Here is an 18,443-nt window from a genome sequence, read left to right on the forward strand (position 1 = left end):
GTTTTACTGGATAACTAAGAGGCATTAAATCCAGTGGACAATTGATACAATCATATCCTGCTACAAGTAAGAATTGACTAAGGAAAAATAGAATAATAGTTATCTTTAGTATCAACATGGCAAACGTTAGCAAATAATGCCTTTTGATTTCCCTTGCTACTGTCATTACTCAAAGATAAAAAAGTCACATATTACTTTAACTGCATAATAGAGGAAAGAGCCATAAAATTGTTCAAATAATTCTGACTAAATTTACAAAGGGCATGTTTTCTCCCCCAATTTTTCACCATTAGAGGAAAATTTGGCAAAAGAATCAAATTATGTAGGTTGCCTCCCAAGTTAGGTAACTAACAGAATATATATACTTTCAACAGAGTGTAAACACGTTACACTTGAGACAGTATGTTCAATAATATGTTTTCAGGTGAAGGACCTGGAAGTATAAAGCAATATTATTAATATGTATATACATGTATACATATTCATGCTGAGCCATTTAAGAATTATTACATCTGCGCATGGTGGCACACACCTGTAATCGTAGCAGTTCAGGAAACTGAGGCAGGAGAATTACAAGTTCAAAGCCAGCCTCGGCAATTTAGTGAATCCTTGTCTCAAAATAAAAATTGATCAAAAAGTAGATTAAGTATCCAAAATGTCTTGAAATACCAGGAAAATAAGATATTTGTTGTACTTCTTCAGATTAATAATTGAACATACTGTTTTTCACAAAGAGGTCCTTCACTTAAAAATGTGCCTATAGACTGAAGAAAACATACAAAGGAAAATATTTTAATATAGCTAATATATTGCATAAATACAAATAGATGCTGTTTTTTAGCCCCGAGGACATATTGTATATTTTATGGAGTATAAACACTACCACTTTCATCACAAATAAAAATAAACCTAAATCCCAATAAGGTAGTCTCTAGATAGTTTTTTACAAGAACCTCCAAATATGGATCCATAAGAGGACAGAGAAAAATATGAACATTGCCTTGTAGAGGACTCCTTGGTGACTGAGTGCCAAATCATTAGCAAGGTAATGTGTATGAGGTAGTGCTCAAGTTGGACGTAAGGTAGGAATCCTTAAGTACCAGTTGAACCTAAAGGAGATTACCCTCCTAAGAGAATATGGCTAATATTAGTGTTATGGTTTGAATCTTGACTGTCCCCTAAAGGCCCACATGTTAAAGGCTTTGACCCCAGGGTGGTGCTATTGGGAGGTGATAGAATCTTTAAGAGGTGGTGTCTAATAAGAGCCTTTAGACCATTGGGGGTGTGGCCTAGAAGGAGATTGTGAGATCCCTGTCTCTCCCTGTATCTTTGCTTCCTGGACATTGCTTTGCTCTGCTATGTGCTACCACCGTGATGTGATGTGCTTCCTTGCCATAGGCCCAAAGGGTTAAATGGGGATGTTAAATGGATCCAATTTAACATCCTCTGAAAACTTCAAAACTAGGAGACAAAATATAAACCTTTTCTCTTTCTAAGTTTCTTAATCTCAGGTTTATTGTTATAGTTGTGAGAAATAGAAAGCCCAGTGATCTGTTTTCAAAAAACCCTGTTTAGCTTTAAATGTAAAATAAATTGGGATGTAAGAAAGACAGCTGGAGGGGAGAGCAGAATGAAAAGTTACATAAAAGGCAGCTGGAGGGGAAAGCAGGATGAAAAGTTACAAGCAGTTAACACAATAGTGTAAAAATTCACAGCCCCTTGACAAACAGAAAGTGAGAAGGAAGGGCCAACCTGAGCAACAGAGATAAAGTGTGTATGTGCCCAAAAGCATTCAATCCAAGGGGAATTTTCTTCCACAAAAGGAAAAAGAGAAGTGGGGACAAAATAAAGGTCTATTTCTTTAAATAACTCAATAGGAGACAGGAACACCTAGATAATATTCGGGGAGATTATACATTCCCCATAGTGCTCAGCCAGGGAGGAACCAGGGGAGGGACCTTGTGCTCCAGGGGATAAAGTGCTGATTGTACCCAATCTGGATGTGCCTGCTCCCTGCCCCCAGATGCCTGTCTTGCCTGTTTTGCAAGACTGTTATAAAGCTCTCTCTTTTGCTATACCTTTCATTGTCTCTTAGTCCACTCTTTGGATTTGGACAAGTGATACTCACATAATGACAGCTGCCTAACAATTAGTTACCCTCCTCTTTATGAGGAATACCTTTCCTCTAAAAATAAAAGGAGGAAGAGATCAAAAAATAAATTCCATATAAGTGTTTCTATCATTTAGAAAAATGGAGTTTCACTGGACATACCAAAACTGTACTGCCAGAGAAAATGTATATTCTTAGATTAAAAAACAAAATGGTTGACTTTCCTTTTCAATATATCAGAAGACCAGAAAACTCTTAACTTAGATAGTATATTTCACAGGACAGACTTGGGAACATGAGAGGGACTCTGACCTTTTAAGTAACTATGGAGCACATAGTTAGAAATATTAAGATATATGAATGATGCTAACTACTGTTAGGATAGCTTTTTCATGATTATATGGTCTCTTTTTTCATAGTTTCATTGAGTATCTTTCTAGAGTAGAGGAATGTAATACTGGTGTAAAGTACACACATAAGAATCTTTAAACTACAGTTTCGGCTAAGCCCCCTAATTCAGAATCATGTAGTTTATCCCAAACAGTGTTAACACTGTTCCTGGAACTGTTTCATTTGTACTTCAAAGAGTTGAACAGTTTGTGCCAATGGATTCTGGGAAAGCCCGCTTTTACAAGTGAGTACTTATGAGACTCCTATTTAATAAGAGCACACATTACTAACAGTGAGGTTTTAAACTGCTCGCCTCAGCAGCCAGGAAATTAGGTCTTATGGTTATTACCACAGCTCACCCTCATCCAGGACAATGGAATCATTTGCTAGTCCCATAGATCTTGACACTTTGCCACCATAGCTATTTGCATATCTGCTTCCCAACTAGATGAGTGGTCCCCTGAACTTTAAGATGTCTCATTTATTTCTCAGCCCCTACATATGAAACCACAGAAGATGCTCAAAAATTATATTTTTAATGACTAATAATAATCAATACTAAATAATGTACTATAAATACCTTACCTATTTATTTAGTAATTTTAAGTGTTCAGAATTGAACAATATTAGTCCCATGAACTCCCCTGAAAGCATAAGATTAAGGATTCTTAAGAGTCCCTGAGATTTCAAAGCCTTAGTTAAAGAAAAGAAAAATTGAGATAAAAGCTATTTAAGGACAGACACTTTTTTTTTTTTTTTTTTTTTGCCTCAGGTAGACCTCAGGGTCTACCTAACACAGTGTCTAGTGTATAACATAATAGATACTCAATAAAAAAATGTTGAGCAAATGACTAAAGTAATGATTATGTCTTCTCCAAATTCATACAAGAATGAAAACAGTAGAACTAAAATCTAGGAGCTAGCATTGCTATAGACAAGCCCAAAGACAGTTGTGACTCTTTGTCAGCTGATGCAACAGAATATCAATAGACTGTAAAAAAAAAAAAATGTAGTCAAAATGTAGAAGCCCAACAAGCTGGGATCATTTCTTTCAGGAGCCAACAGATCTCCCTCAGGAGACTCTGAATACCATTTTGCTGCAAAGAACAACAATTAACTGTTGCATTAAGGATTCTGAATTAAAAAACATTTTTAAAAACCAAACTATGTCTATAACATTAAAGAAAGCAGAGAAGAATATGATGTACTAAAAGAACACTTCCATCACTTATCATTCTAATTGAAAACTATATAAGGAAGATGTTTGGGGATGAGTTGAAGAGACCATGTGAGCTACTTGGTCCCTGTGCCCATATCCTTCTTCTAGCCTTCACTGTTTTGGGTGTGAGGTACAAAAGAAGGGACCTTTGCTTCCTTGCACTTCAATACTTGTAGCTTCAAGGTGGCTTTACTCAGTGGGAGACTCCATCAGGAGAAAGGAGGACAGAAGAAGTGAGAAGCTGAGGTATTTTGGTTTTCCTCCTTGCCTGCATTCTGGGAATGGCATCTCTCCACAAAAACAGTTCCTATTGAGCAGCCCTTCTTCTGGCCTCCACTTGCAGCTCTTTGTAGACTTAAGGGACTCAAGAGACACCTTCATTATCTGATCTCCCCTTTGAGGAATGAAGGAGTTTACATTTGGTCAAAAAACACCTTGTCATCTGTGGTCGATTTCCTTAAACTTCCCACATCTCTGCAAATAGGTTCTTTATTAAATTCTCGTTGAAAATCTGAGCTGGTTATGCCTTCTATATCCAGTCAAATCTCTGACCAACACATCATGCAATAAAGTCAGGTTTTGCTACTCTTTATGAAACTGAGAACCAATATATCAAGAACAAAGCAATTATCAAATCAACCCATCTTTTTTCCATATTATGGTATCCTCAAAGGAAAGAAGGAAAAAAAAAAAAAAAACAAAGATAGAATGTGACCATCAGTGGCAAGCTGCTCAGTTCAACAATACTCCAGAGCTACAGAACTATTCAGACCCATCAGTGCCTACCCACATTAGCTAAGGCCACTTTAACCTTTCTGAATGAGTGAAAAAATAATTGGCAACGATTCTCTAAATTATTTTGGAATATTTCCATAGAAAGAAATGGAAATGCGCAGGGGAAACAGAAGTAAAAACAATGTTTTATCAGAGAAAAAAAAAATGTCATGGGTCTGGCTCAATCAATTTGCCAGTAGATTAGGAAGGAGGACCTTGGATTTGGCAACAGGTGCAAATAAAATCAAGGGACAGGGTAGGGGACATTATGTGACTTTCTTTCACAGGGGGATAATAAACTTCTTGGCCATCTATCCTACTATCCTAAAAGAGGAAAATAGTAAACAATGGAAAGATGACTGTTTTCTTATGCCAACTTTCATAGATGAGATATTTTGATCAAAATACTTTGCCTGTTTTAACTAAAATTTATAGGAACAAACAATGCTGTATTAATTCTTCACAATGTTATGGTTCCAAGTTCAAGTTTGTGAATATTTTTCTAAAATCTTGGAGATGATAGTTGTATATTTTCAGGTTTGGGAAAATCTGCTTTTTTCACTGCTGAAACTAAGAGACCCAACCAGAACAATTTCAGAGGAGGAACAGTTTATTTTGGGGGCTCACAGTTTTAAAGGTCTCAGTCCACAGGCAGCTGGCTCCATTCCTCAGGGCTTGAGGTGAGGCTTAACATCATGGTGGTGGAGGGTGGTGGAGGGAAGCACCTCATATGATGAGCAGAAAGCAGAGAAAGAGAGACTCCACTCACCAGATACAAAATATATATCCCTATAGCACAGCCCCAATGACCCACCTCCTTCAGCCACACCATACCCACCTTCATTTATCATCCAGTTAATCTCATCAGGAGATTAATTCATTAATTGGGTTAAGGCTCTCATAACCCTATCATTTCTCCTCTAAATCTTTTTGTATTGTTTCACACAAGAGCTTTTGGAGGACACCTTACATCCAAACCATAACAGTGCTCAAAGAAGCTTTATTTCAGATCTCACCATTTATGCTAAAACATTTGTCTTCTGTTTTAAAAACTCAGATTTTTCCCCTACAAGGACAGTATGTAGCCTTACAACCCTTCCATGTGGATTAAAGAATATCTATTATGCACCAGAACTTCCAGGGTGTCATTTAGTAGACATGGATTTTTAATTCAACTCTTCAGTCTAGTGGCTTTTTAAAGTCAAAATATATATACAATGGAGTTACACTCAGCCATAAAAAAGAACAAAATTATGGCATCTGCTGGCAATGGATAGAAACAGAGATTATTATGCTAAGTAAGTATTATGCTATTATTATGATAAATAAGCCAAACTCAGAAATTCAAACTACAATATTTTTCTCTCATATGTAGAAGCTACGGTAAAATAAAGGAATGAGGGAGGGAAGTATAAGATAACATTAAGATAAAGGGAAGATCAGTAACGTAGAAGATGATCAAGAACAGTGGAGGGATGGGTGGGGGAGGCAATGCAGAAAGAATTCTTAAAAAATCATGTTATGGGCATATATAAATATATGATAGGGAACTTCACCTTTATGCATAGAACCAATCAAATACAAATTAATAGATGAGGAAAAGGAAGGCTAATAGAATAGAGGAAGCAGAATGAGAGATGGGAGGGAGGGTAGGAGGGAAAAGGGGAAGGGATTTGGGGGTGATCATGAACTAAAATCAAATACCATGCACATAGGAATTTGTAGGGATGAACTCAACTATTATGTAGAACTATAAAGCTCTAAAAAACGAAACAACAACAAAAACTCCTTCCAAAACCCTCTTAGAGTATACTTTTAAAGTATAAGGATATAGAATATGAACCAATACATTTTATTCCAAAAGAGGCTCTGGTTTCTCATATGATTTGGAAATGTGATGTTTGTCTACCCTGAAAAACTGTCTTCTCAGCTCCTTGGAAAACTAGGAAGAGAGTCTTTAATAATTACACCACTGATGCTTTTTAAATTTGAAAACTTAAGGGCTGTTTCTGCTGTTTCTTGCCTACATATAGTATTCTTTTAATTCAGTTTCTCAAACTCCTATGTTCTCTGCTGTTAAGATAAGAATTACAAAGCTGCACTCTGGCACAGAGAACACTATGCTATGGTTATTCATTATTAAGTGACTTCTCCCAAAGAAAAGTGGAAACATGGTCAAGGAGACAAATCACCAGGAAATAAATAAATACACACACACACACACACACACACACACACACACACACACACACATGCTGTATAGGTAAGGGGGATTATACTAGCCATACCAGACTTGTTCATTTATTCTATATGTTACGTCCCAATACTTGTAATTAAAGTATTGGGAGTAATTGGAGTTTTTCTATTGGTGTTTCACCTGTAGAAATGAGCATTAACCTTACAAAGTAAAAGAAAATGAATTAACCTGGAAACAACATTGAGAGACAGTTTATCATAAAAGCAGAGGAAGAGGCAGAACTAAGAGGGAAGGAGAGAGATAGAAAGAGAAGATTCAGAATGAATACAAATTGAAGATTTTCCTTTCAGGGAAACAAACATTTCTTCAGAGTTATACCAATACTGAAATTTACCCAACTGCATGTGAATTCTCATGTTTTAAGTGGTATTTTCTTTCAATTAACAACTCTATCCTCTAACTTAGTACATGTCAGTTAACATCTGAAAGTTTTTAGTTTATGTCAATAGGTGTGGTTTGTAGTTTAAACGGATATTAGAAATTTATCTTTCTTTTTATAGGTATTATTAACATTTGTCTTAGAGGAAACTTTGTCGTTCCTGGATAATAATATGTTTATTACTCAGTTCTAAATATCTTTTTAAAATATATTTTTAAAGCATAAAATTTGTATTAAAAGGCACAACCTAAAATTATAGTCACTAATTGAGTAATGAGAATTGGGTAACATGCAGAAGGCTTTATAAACATTATTTTGATTAATCCTCACAGTACTCTTACCAGGTGGATATAACGATCCCCAAGTAAACTAAAGACAAGGAAACTGAGGCTTACAGAAGGTAAGTGACGTGCCAAGGATCATACAGCAAATAAAAAAAGGTGGTGCTGGGATTCACATCCAAGTACACCTTGTTCTCAAATTTTTCCCATTTCCTTATAATTAAAAAGAGGAGGCTAGGGCTGCAGCTCAGAGGCAGAGTGCTTGCTTAAACACGTGTGAGGCACTGGGTTTGGTCCTTAGCACCACATTAAAAATAATAATAATAATAATAATAATAATAATAATAATAATAATAATAAAGGTATGCTGTCCATCTACAACTACAAAAATTTTTTTTAAAATGAGTAATGGTACAATAGACAATATTTGACTTATTAACACACAAATGTTAGTTTAAGATTTAATATATTAAATCAGGCATAAGTTACTTTCATATTGAACATGTTTTGAAACAATTTGGTAAAGATTCATACTCCACAGCTCACAGAGTCTTTTGATACTCGTGACTAAATTGGTATTTCACTTCCTTTTTTTTCTCATAATGGCACCCTCATGGGGACTTCTTAGACATTTTTCCTGTTATCATTTCCCTTTGTTTATGTTAATTTATCTATGCTTTATATGTGTACTTTATATATAAAAAGAATAAGATTTTTTGCTCCCTAGTGTGAAGTTTTACCTCTTGGGGCAATGCTTTAGAGGATGGACCTCTTCCAAATCTCACAACCCATTGGTATTCCTTATAATTACATGGAATTAGGGCTTTCTATACTAGCTTATAGTTTTTTTTTTAGCATGTTAACATGCAAATACATGGAAACTGTTGATGAACCCCTCCTAAGTCATTTATCTCTTGGCATGGACAGAGATCAGAAATCTACTTTGATAGAGTAAAGAAGGAGAGTTTACAGCATTCTTTATTGCAGCAGGGGACAGGGGAAGAACAGAGAGCCTCTGGTGTTGAAATGCCTGCATCACAATTGTCCTTCGGTCTAATCCTGTTGAACATATTAACACAAGTATGTTCTGTAAGGAGATGCTAGCTCCCCATTCATGATGAACAAGAAAACTCAGTCATAAGCCATCTCAGTGACCATCACCTATTGGTTATTGTGTAAATATTAGCTTTCCTGCCTGTGAAGAATTTACTGTTTGGTTCCTTTCAGGCCTGTTTGCATATTCTCAATTGCTATGTGGCCAAGAATAAGGAACTTTATGTAATGTTCCAAAGAAATGGCACAGCACCATGGCTCATTTTAACCAAGGTATGAATAGAAGACAGATGAATTCACAAATACTTCTTTCATATGTACTGTGAAACCCAACTTTTTATTCCCAGAGGCCAAAATGGTCTTAACCATTCAAGTAATTATAGCTCACCACTATAATTTAGAGTTAGCTCCACATGACTCTAAATTTAAACAGGAAAATAATTCACTTATCTTATTGGAACATTGAAGTAAATAACTTCATAAAACCCATAAAGTTTCAGAAATCCTCGAAAGTGTGGTTAATCCAAAGAGAAACCCGGCTATAACTTAAGACAACAATATTTAATCTACTGTTTGTTAGTTACTGACTTAGAAAGGCTAAAGTCCTACACTTGACACTTTATAAATGTTACACATTTAGTTCTTACATCGATCTGTAATATTTGTATCCTCATTTACAGACGAAAAGAATGTAGAAAGGACATGTGAGTTTCCTGATTCCCTGAAGTGGAGGAGAAGGGATTCAAACTCCTGACATCTCAAGTTCATTCTTCACTATCTCAGCCACAGTGAAATGATGGAAAATTCAAGTCTACAAACTTTTAATTTTCAATCAAATGGAGAAAATTTGGGGCAAATAGTTTTTATACCATAGATAATGGTATAAAAATATTTTGAGATTTTTGCATGTGAGAAGCTTTTATAGAGATGATTTCAGCTGCAAGATCACTTTTTTAAAATAATATAACTAATGTGGGTATTGGTAAGAATTGTCTGATTTTGAGAACCATGAAAGAATGTAAGTGTCAGGGCCTTGGTAAATGATGAAACTGGTGGCTGTTTTACAGAAGTGTAGGTACACTTTCTAGAGGCAGGGACCATTCCCCTAAGCTGCCTACATTGTTCACTGTCCATCAATGGCATTACATTAAACCTTTTGACCTAAAAGGAGTTCCCATGTGAAAGGATAGTCCTTGTTTAAAATTTCCAATGTATTTTACTTGTGTATATAGTGTCTCCAACATGAAAGAATAATAGAAACTAAGAAGGCAGAAGAGGAATAGCAAAAAGAGAGTAACTTTCAGAAACCATTTTATAAAGGAGGTAACCCAATTGTTAGAAGCAGTATTGAGGAACCAGAAATCTCCTAAACACCTAAATCTCCTAATTCCCAGACCAGTGTTTACTTCACTGTTACCAAGTAAAATAGCCTGGAAATTTCAGAAAAACTTGACCCCCAAATACATCATCAAATAGGTGTCCTCTGTGCAGACTTACCTAATATTTAAATCATTTAAACATACATAACAAAATATAAAAATATAAACGATTAACATAGTTTACAGTATGCTTACTATATCCCAAATGGATTATCAAATATCTTTAGTAGTGACAGTCTTAATAACTCCAAAATATATATTGAAATTGCTCTCACTTCAGAGGCAATGTGTGCAATTGGTCAAAGCTTAATCAGTGCAATAAAAGACATTTTCACCTAATTTCCTGGAGACTTCAGATATTTATGTATTTCTTTATTAGTTGGAAAATTTCTCAACTCATTGTGCACTTACTGATATAATCTATTAGAAAAATGTTTGCTTTCCAAATAAATAATCCAAGTTGTAAATTCAGCCAGTGTTTTATAACATGCACTTGACAGTAAATGACATATTTTATCAATGAAGCTTTTTAAATGTTCATGTAGCTTCTGATGAAATTCTTATTTAGTTATGCTTCTCTACTAAGCGAGGAAGCCTCCTATATCAGATCTTCTTTTAATGGTTATGTCAGATTTCTATTAAGACTAATGCATACAGATATTATATTTAAAATATTTTATATAATGTACAATTGTGAATATGCTAAAAATATATAGCATATTAACACTTCACCTTTTTAACATTGCACTACTTGAAATTAATTTTAGGCTGACAGCTTAAGCATTTTCAATTATCTTAAACACTAATAAAATAATCATGTAGAACCAGCCTTTTCTGAAGACACATTAGAGCATTGTACAATATATAGAAGCCCAATATATTTTTTAAAAGAAGTCATGTCCAAATTTAGACCTTGAAATCTCTATTGTTTCTAAATGACTACTGATGAAACCTCACAATGTTATGCTCATTTTAATGGAAGGAAGAAAGAGCCACAGATCAAATGCTAATCGTGACTGCTTCTTCAACTACATACATTTCCCAAATTGTTCTAAATAGCCAAATATTGCTACCTAAAAATCTGGTAGGATAAATAACACCAATTATAGCATCGTCTAGCACTTTTGAAATCTGTACAACCCTGGAAAATTAAAACTAGAGCCAAGTACACCTATAATAGATACTTCCTATCATTTTAGAACAACAAATCTATCATTTGTATACTTACCTAGAAGCATCTTTCTTAGCAATAGTCAATTCAGCCAGTCTGTAATTTCTGTATAGCAGATGTATCAAGAGCAGAAGTAAAATTTAACCTGCCCCAAGTTTTATTACAGATTCAGTGTGAGCCTTCACAAACTCTTCCTTGTGTCCTAAGCCTGCTGGAGGACTGCCCGACTCCACACACTCCCTGCGTACCTTGCTTGCAACTAACAAACAATTCAGTGACTGTCAGTAGATGTTGCCTCCTCAGCCTATCCAGCCAAAAAAAATTATGGAAAAATAGGTTTCTTCTCTGGAGTTTTGAGATATAAATTCTGAGTTGATCATGCTGTTTCTTTAAAATTCCAAGTGATAGTTTCTACTCAATGCACAAAGGAACAAATTTAAACATCTGCCAGTAAGTTTATAAAATAAGTTGTAAAAATGTGACTTTTTAAAAAGTATGCTTTTTATCCCCCAATATTTTTTCTTCTAAGATTTTTAAATACATTTTGGTACAGACAAAAGAGAAACTGATCTACAAAAGAAACTGTATATGACACATGTTTTAAAGGAGATTGAATATTAAAATATTATTATTCACCATGGATCAGAAAATGCAAATTTATTTATTGGTATTATGAACTTGAAACTCCAATGAAATTTTGGTTTCACAATGGATTTGTTTGTCTGACTCCAAAGTAAAGATCATTATTTTTGAAATAGGGTTCTCTTAACAAAAGAACAAGCCTTACAGTTTTAAAAGCAATAAGTATATTGCAGTAAACATCCAAAAAAGGAATATATCATCTCTCTATTTCTTTACTGGATATGTATTAACAATTAAAAAAAGGGGAGGGGAATATTTCTGGGTCCAAAGCAAAAATACACCACATGCCAGCCAGCATTGGAGCAAAAAGATGAGTGTGATTTCTGGGACTATGTTTTCTAAAATAGAAAATAAAATGACATGTCCATATACTATATATTTTAGCAATTGTTTTTAAAACACCATTCAATGTGTACTACTTTTGGCACATTATAATGGTAGAGGACAATATTATGCTCTACCTTCATAGAGTCCAGATTTCAGGTATTTGCTTATGCCTCTGTATTCCTCTATTCCTTTATTTGGGGATTCAACTTTTACTTGGCTAGCTACTTTTATTTTGGTAAAGGCAAGGCTAGGAAGTTAAAAATAGGAACAGCAAAGGAGAGCCTGAAAAAAAGTGTAAAAGGGAAATGTTCCTAGATTTTGAAGGAAAGAAGAGCCAAGTATACAAAGATAGTATAATTTGGAGCAAGGGAAAGCAAGAGAGATGGCTAAGGATGATAAAGATACAACAGACCAAGGTCTGGTTTTTGCCATTATAAAATGCTAGCTTCCTGCATATCATATACATTTGAATGTAGCATGCTGAAGGATGACATATATCTTATTTTGAGTAAACCAAGTACCAATTAGAAGGAGAGATCTGTGTGTTCATATTAATAAGAATTTCTCTGGAAATGTGGAAAGAAGTCTCTAAAATAATGACTCAAAAAAAAAAAAAGAGTAACCCGAGGACAGGTTATTTTTTGTTTGTTTGTTTCACTTCATGATTTTAACTTTTTATTTCATTTTCTCTGTTTGGGGTGTTATGTTTAATCAGTTCTTAGGTTGCCTGCATGTTTATGACTTTATATGGCAAATGGTAACCATTCATCTACAAACACAGCTTTATTCTATAACTTTTACTCAAAGAAGAGAAATTACTTTAAAAATGCATCTCTCAGACTAATCTGCATTATCATTTAAAAGCAGGGGCAGAAGGAACAGGTATGCATCAGGCTTTCCAGTTGGCTCTTCTGACAGCCATTGTACAGATAAAGACAATGAGGTTGTGGTGGCTTCAACAAATTGCCCAAGGTCACAGATCTCCAAATCCAGTGCTCCTCTCAAGTTTCTTCCACATATAACCTTTAGTTCAATCAGGGTTGAAGTAAAATTTTTTATTTTTTGTGAAGATTTCCAGAGAATGTAAAAGATTTCATGTTTGGGGAATTGAAAATATAAATCATAGTAAGTAAAAGGAAAAAATTTTTTCAAAAAAGCAAGCAGACCTTTAGTTTTTCTTTTGCTTTTGGGGAGAGTTTTGGTTTTCCATTATTTTTTCCACTACAGGGAAAAATGAAAGTATCTGAGAATGAATCATATTAATTTGAAGTATTATGATTTTAGATTTTTCTATCATGTGAATATTAAGTTCTAGCATCTTTTATCCATTAATTCCAACAATTTTCATAGATATCATCTAAAATATGTAAAATTGTTCAGAAGCACTCATTTTTTTTATACGTAGCACTTAGGTTTTACTTAAAACCACCTAACAGTATCACTACTATTATTTCTGGTGAGATTATGCTTAACTGAGGAAAAACTAAAGCATAATCAGCTTTTCAATTTTCTACAAGTATCCGTCTCTGTGGATGAAAGATAATTAGTATTAACTAGACTCTAACTTATGTGATAGAGAGAACATTTAGGGAGTGTATGAGCTCCCAGTCTGGGAATCCAGAATAGACCCAGAGAAGAAAAATAAAGACTAAAAATAAAGAATTAAAATTATTATATGAAGATGTTAATTACCTTCTGTGCAATCACAAATATATGGAAGCATCCTAGATGTCTTATATCAGAGGACTATGTGTGTCTATGTTATGAAATGCTTTAAATTATATTCAGTGACAGAAGAAAGTATGTACTATGTAAGAAGTAGGAAAAATGATGTAGAACTGGGTATACAATGGAGATCAAATATACAAAATGTGTGTATCATTTTATCAATGTGACTGCATGTATATATGCATATCTACAGAAATATAAGACACTCCAAAACAAGTTGAAGGCTAACAGAAAATTTTACTTTATTCTTTTCTGTTGTCATTTTTTGGGGGGTCGGGTTACTAAACTGAAAAAACAAAACACTTAACAAATTGTAGTGGGAGAGATTTGGTTATTGAAAAGGAAACTCATGGATTATAAAAGCCTAGATGGAAATCTAGCAGATTAAATTTTTTTTTTTTTTTGCCTGAAAACCTTATAGCAACTAAATGTCAAGAACTAGCTAAAATCTCAGGTTCTTCTGGGTCCCAGTGATCCTCTGATTTGACTGCAGTAGGGTTGTGGACTGGACAAGCATGTGCACTAAAGACAAGGAGGAGGCACAAATTGATCACTGTCAAAATGCTAATGTACAGCAAGTGGTAAGAAATAAACAAGATAAAAGGGAACAAGGATAATGGTAATACAATATTTATAGTGAGATTCAATCATCAATTCCCACAACTCCTTGGTGACTCTCTTCACCTGTGGTATGTGCATCTCTGCATCCATACAGATGAGCATCAGGAGCCTGCAGAAAGGGGATGGCAGGAACCCAGCTCAGAGATTGGCTTATGTGCATAATTATTCCCCCCAAGGCATTAAATCTTTTTAACCACCATGGTAGCATTGCCATTTTTACCCAAGCATTTAACTCAGACAAAGGCAATAATTTATGTTGGGAAGACGTGGCTCCCCAGAAACCTTTTATATCCTAGCCCTCATTAAACTATTTATTCTCTGTCATTGTTGTCAGATTTCTATAACTACATCACGCCATATAATTAACATTGTTCAGACACATCAGATTTTTGCACAACTGGATACCTCAAAAGAATTAAGTCATCAGACAGAGCACCAGCTCCCTTCCTATACTGGATAGCAGATGTTCAAATAATACAGTGTAGGTTTTTTTTTTTTTTAAGGAAGATGCTGCTAGATGTATCAAGTCTTTCAACATGGTTGAATTACAAGTGCTGTCATTTTTCTTTTTATTTTTCTAAACTCTATACCTGCCTAGTGTGCACCCTGTTTACTTTTATGCAAAGCTAGCTGGTCTTCTTAGGTAGAGTTTGCCTGGGTCAGCAAAATGCTCTGTGACTATTTAGCCCATGTAAGTGACAGCCAGCTGGGAAAACTGTGCTATTCCTAGTTTGTCCATGATATATAATGCAGAGGGAGATGGATGTGACAAGACTTTGGACAAGGTGAACACTTTTGAAGTGAGACAATATTCTGCAAACAATACTAGAGTACATTTGATTTTGAGAGATGAAACCCAAATGTATTTTAAGTTTTTCTCTATTTTGACATAAATCTAAAAAAGAAAAATCCTATTTAAAAATCACCAGAGCAGTGGCTTTGGAGGCTGAGGCAGGGGGATCACAAGTTCAAAGCCAGCTTCAGCAAAAGCAAGGTGCTAAGCAACTCAGTGAGACCCTGTCTCTAATTAAAATACAAAAAATAGGGCTAGGGATGTGGCTCAGTGGTAGTGTCCCTGTACGCACCCTCCCCCCATAAAAATTTACCAGAGCAATGAATTACCATACAAGGGTATGGTTGAATAACTTCTAATGTTCAACAATAGCAGGATAATTATGGTTCACCACAATTAATCATGCATTTCAAAATATGGAGGATTTTGAGTGCTTCCAACATCTATTGAAAGTCAGTGTGGGCAAGTCTTTGCACGTGTAAGAAGTTCACATAAAAAATGTATCTGCTCACATGCCCCAGCTATGCCTCCTATGTTAAATCTGAACATGGCTATGCCTTCTTGGTTTAATCTTATTGGGCTGTCACCAGATTCCTAGGAGGATTAACCTGGAATTAGACAGGAGATATAAAAACTTTGCTAGATCAAGAAGTGAAGAATGGCCTTCCTTCTGACAAAAATCATTTGGGGAGAATTTTCTCAGAAGCAGCTTTATTTTTATATAGTGGTCTTGCCCACAGCAGAGACCAGTCCATGTCACTGCACTCAGCTGGCAGCTTCAACCTCGGCTTTGTTTCCACAGTCCTACCCTTGGTGCTAAGGAAGATATATCTATCCTCCAGGGCCATGGAATTCACAGCCCTCTAGTTCCCCTAATATTTGGTTCACTTGCTCTTGAAAAACTAAAAACATTGGTGAATTCAGGCAATGTAATCCTTGGACCCTATAAAAGCATGGTGCACACAGTTCATGTCTACAGGAAATGATAGATATCAAGCAATTCATTGATAAACTCCTGCCTCCAATTGATTGATATCATTAAAAAGTCATGTTTACATAGAGTATAGCCTTTCTCTGTGCCAAATCTTGACACTTCTAATGTTTCCAGTGTTAAAATGTTTGGTAAATACATACCAATGATACAGACTAAATAATGTCTCTTCATGAGAATTTTATAATCTACAGATGTTTTTTATAATATGATCTGAATACATAAGTATTAAAATAGGTGAAACAGATAGCCTTTTTTCTTAAATGCAATTCAGCAAAATAATAAAATATCACAACCAAATTTTTCAATACATCATTTGAAAATCACTACTATATTTATTAAAATTTTTTTCAGGTATAAATGAACAGTTAGGTATAAACAACTCATATATGCTGTGACATAGTCTATGGGTTTATTCCAAAACTTCTTTGTCACCATGTAGTCTGCATTTTTATGTCAGTGTTGATATATGGTAATAACCATAATAGATAAGAATGAGATGGTATTTCCTCATTCTTAGTAATAGGGACAGTGTTTTTCAGTGTCGATAGTGATGCTGCTTTCTTTACTCAATGGCCCTTTTATTCTGGGGACCAGATTTTTCTTTTCCCAGATATCATTTCTTTTTAATATTCTTTTATCCTCTGAAGAAAAAAAATTTGGTCTTTCCTGATTTCCCTTCATATGTATTTAAAGCCAATACATGCTGTAATTTGACATTCTGAATCACAGTTACATGGTATTTAAAATCTATTTACACTTGAGGAGAAAGCAAATATGTCTTTAACCCATGAATTCAAACAACTGTCCCTTAGTCTAAATTTTGATCTGTTTTGTTATTAGAATCTTCAATCTAGGTAATCAGAATAATTCTGTGGTTTGATTTTCCGTAAGTAACTCAAACAATAAATAGATCATTTTCTAATATGTTCTGAAATATGTAACACTGATCCTAAAGGCTAATTTCTAACATTATTTGTTTTACTTGTAGCATAGAGCTCAGGTTTTATTTTTTCTATACATGTTTGAAACCAACTACTGTAGAAAATGAGCAAGCCGTTAGAAAAAAAATTTCAATAAACTTATTTGAAATTTTCACTTCACTTGACTTTTTTTAGGAAAAAAAACTAGTTTTTTATACAAACATAAAATAGCAATCATTTGATTTTTAAATAGTAAAAAATAATTAATTATTCAGAACCCTCTATGTATGGTATAGTTACTATACATTTTAATATATAGCAAAAGTGTATGCTTGTTACTTCTGAATGTGTTAATTTATCTGCTGTATTCCAGCTGACTAAAATCAATCTTTTTTTTAAAAGAGAGAAGAGAGAGAGAGAAAGAGAGAGAGAGAGAGAGAGAGAGAATTTTTTAATATTTATTTTTTAGTTCTCGGCGGATACAACATCTTTGTTTGTATGTGGTGCTGAGGATCGAACCCGGGCTGCACACATGCCAGGCGAGCGTGCTACTGCTTGAGCCACATCCCCAGCCCCTAAAATCAATCTTAAAAATGAATCTTTATAAATGGATACTAATTGATAATAGAAATAATTTAGTAATGGATTATATAGAATATTAATAATGAATCAATATGTACTTGAATGGATTTAAAAGTTTTAAACAATCATTTATTAAGTTATTTAGCTTTACATAAAGATATAAACTGCTATTTCAGTTATACAAATAAGCCAGATCTTATTTATGGAAAAAAATATCCCTTTGGGGGTATTATGCTGTAAAGTACAAAAATGTAAATGTTCTTAACAGTTTCTATTAATATGAAATTAAATTTATTTCTGAAAAAAGAAACATACTATCATCTATAAATATGTACAGTTATTATGTGTTGATTAAAAATAAAAAACACATTTAAAAATCACTGATTGGTTTCACTTTCTTTCAAGATTGAATTCATTGGAGTAAAAGAAATGGATTTTTACTTCCCTTCAAATGAAGAATGTAGTCTTAAGAAAAGATATAACAGAGTTTTAAAATTTTGAAGACATGCCATGTAATCATAGAGTCCTGATAAAACACTGACTCCCAAAGCATATATTCTTGTGAGTGAAGAAATTCAGACACAGAGGAGCAAATTATCTTGTTTATTGTCACTTAGATGATTCAGTGAAAAAAAAATCATAAGACTATTCATTCTTTAAGTCTATACTGAGTTCTCTTTCTGTGCCAGGCACTGTCCCGAGTCTCAGGTACAAGAGTCCCTGCTCTTGTGGAATTTGTTTAGATTAATGTCTATTGATTCTGATCACAGAGCCTTTTCAATTTGCTCATATAATTTTCTCACCAAAAGGGCTAATTTATACA

The 18,443-nt window shown here is 34.3% G+C and overlaps 1 pseudogene; it reads left to right on the forward strand.

Moving 5' to 3' along the window:
- Positions 1–14,225: 14,225 nt before the first annotated feature.
- LOC113185065 (acyl-protein thioesterase 1 pseudogene) lies at positions 14,226–16,157 on the forward strand (annotated as a pseudogene).
- The last annotated feature ends 2,286 nt before the right edge of the window (positions 16,158–18,443 follow it).

Source organism: Urocitellus parryii, chromosome 1, assembly GCF_045843805.1.
Source record: "Urocitellus parryii isolate mUroPar1 chromosome 1, mUroPar1.hap1, whole genome shotgun sequence".
Taxonomy (NCBI): domain Eukaryota; kingdom Metazoa; phylum Chordata; class Mammalia; order Rodentia; family Sciuridae; genus Urocitellus; species Urocitellus parryii.